Source organism: Arachis duranensis, chromosome 2 (assembly GCF_000817695.3).
Source record: "Arachis duranensis cultivar V14167 chromosome 2, aradu.V14167.gnm2.J7QH, whole genome shotgun sequence".
NCBI classification, from domain to species: Eukaryota; Viridiplantae; Streptophyta; class Magnoliopsida; order Fabales; family Fabaceae; genus Arachis; species Arachis duranensis.
The window spans coordinates 68180949-68183998 of NC_029773.3; positions in this window are offsets into that span (position 1 = coordinate 68180949).

The window sequence follows — 3050 nt, forward strand, 5'->3', positions numbered from 1 at the left end:
GCCAGGTTGCGAGAAGATAATAAGCACACATGTGACCATCTCAAAGATGCGTCTATTAGGACCATAAAATATCTAAAAGATCCACATGGTGGATGAATAGGTCCACATATATCACCTTGAATCCTTTCTAGGAATTCAGGCGACTTAAATCCAATCTTTACTGGTGATGGCCTTAAAATTAACTTTCCCTGAGAACATGCAGCACAACAAAATTCACCAGTTTTAAGAATCTTCTGGTTCTTTAGTGAATGTCCATGAGAGTTTTCAATAATTTTCCTCATCATAGTTGTTCCCGGTTGACCCAATCGGTCGTGCCAAGTTATGAACTCATTTGAGCTAGTAAACTTCTGGTTTACAATGGCATGTGATTCAATTGCACTAATCTTGGTATAATACAATCCAGATGAAAGTGAGGGTAACTTTTCTAATATAACCTTTTTATTTAAATCATGAGTTGTGATACATAAATACTCATGATTTCCCTCATTCACCGTCTCTTTCTTATTTGAATCATGAGTTGTGATATATAAATACTCATGATTTCCCTCATTCATAGTTTCAATATGATATCCATTTCGTCGAATATCTTTAAAGCTCAACAAGTTTCTTTGAGACTTGGTAGACAATAGTGCATTATTTATTTTAAATTTTGTTCCTCCAGGAAACAAAATTATAGCTCTTCCGGAGCCTTCTGTCACATTGCCTGAGCCAATAATAGTATTAACATATTCCTCTTTTGGCACAAGATGGGTAAAATATATATCACGTTTGAGAATAGTGTGTGAACTTGCACTATCCGCAAGGCATACGTCTTCATTACATATTCTTTCCATTCTCTTCAAAAACAAATAATAATAAAATGAGTAGTATGCACAGTTAAATTGAATACTTGATCAGAATTATTTTTCTAAGAAATATTGTACATAAAATAATGTCATATACTAAAATTTTATTTTTAAAATTTGACACATTTAATAATTTCAAAATTCATAAACATTAATATTTCATTATTTATGTACATCACATTTGAAACTTAAATACATAGAAAATAAAACTTAACAATAAGTTCTTTACATTATTTATTTACATAGATACTTCACAATCCCACATATTAAACTATTCCATCATTAATCAAATGACCAATATTTCCTTCAAGATCCTCAAAGAAATCAGATACATCATAATGAGTGGTGGAATTCTCAGCATCATTTGAAACAAAATTTGTTTCCTTTCCTTTGTCATTCTTTTTCAAAGATGCCTGGTAAAAATCGACTAGGTGCCTTGGGGTACGACAGGTACGAGACCAATGACCCTTTCCACCACAACGGAAACACTTATCCTCTGTTGATTTATTTTGCCCGATATTTCTTTCCTTATCCCACTTCTGGTGAGATCCTCTCTTTTGAACATAATTCTTTTTCCTTCCATAATTTTTCTTGTTATTAAAAGCTTGCCATTTACCTCTTCTGGGATAATGATTTGCCGCATTTACTTCAGGAAATGGGGCGGTGCCGGCTAGGCGCGCTTCATGATTTTTCAAGAGTAACTCATTATTGCGTTCAGCAACAAGAAGGCAAGAAATCAACTCAGAATATTTTTTAAACCCCTTTTCTCGATACTGCTGCTGCAGGAGCACATTCGAGGCATGGAAGGTTGAGAAAGTTTTCTCCAACATCTCATGATCAGTTATCTTTTCTCCACATAATTTCATTTGTGAGGTGATTCGAAACATTGCAGAATTATATTCATTTATAGATTTAAAATCTTGTAGACGCAAGTGCATCCATTCATATCGGGCTTGAGGAAGTATCACCGTTTTTTGATGATTGTACCTTTCTTCAAGGTCTTTCCAAAGATCTGTAGGATCTTTTAATGTGAGATATTCATTTTTCAACCCTTCGTCAAGATGACGATGAAGGAAAATCATGGCTTTGTCTTTATCCTTTTGGGATGCATTATTTTTAGCCTTAATGGTATCTCCAAGATCAATTGAATCAAGATGAATTTCAGCATCTAGTATCCATGATAAATAATTGTTTCTAGATATACCAAGAGCATTGAATTTAAGAAGAGAGAGTTTCGACATAATGAAAAATTGTTACCTGAGTCTTCCTAAAAATTTGATCAGAGTCTCGTGCTGATAACGTGTTGTAAAAGATATATAAAGATGTATAAATAGAAGACTCTAGTATTAAAATAATTAGCTCAATAATGATTTATATATATATAATAATATTATATGTTGTAATGTGTATATATATACAAAGATAGAAAGAAGTATTAAAAATAAAGAGAGAGAGAATTGCATTAAGATAGAAAGAAGTATTAAAAGTAAAGAGAGAGAATTCCATATGTTTATTGTTACTATGTCAATATAATAAAGATGATTAATATTGTTATTAATATTATATGTAAAGAGTAATAGAAAAGAGAATTTAAAATACTTATAAAATAAAAGAAGAGAAAGAATTGTAATAGAAATATAAAGAGAAGAGTATTTGATTGCAACATAAAGAGAGAATTGATTTTATTATTACTTGCTTGTGTCTTATATCTCTCAGATGGCTTCTCTATTTATAAGCCAACGAGGTTTGCTTTTTCAACATAATTCTTATTGGAAATGGAATTCAACCGCCCATATTAATAAGCATCTAATGTGATCTTATCACAATATATTTGTGATTTCTTTTTTTCAGATTGAAAAAGAGTTTTATTTTCTAAAAGGAAAAAAGGACAGAAGGTTAGAAAACAAAAAAGATTAACCAATTGAACAACCAATATTACAATTGGTGGTTTATTTGAAGAAAAAAAAATATATTACATTAAGTATAAAATAAAGTGTTAATTAGAATTTATAGAAAAGAGGAAAAGGGAGGTTGCGAACGGGGAATAAGGTGAAGTTGCCGCGGGATTTTTTTTAATAAATAAATTAATTATTAAAATAAATAATTTTAAAAATATTTACTAAATTAAATATTTTTCTCGTGATACGTGTATATCTCGTTTACATAATAAATGAGATATGTGTATTTGTAAAAAAAAATATTTTT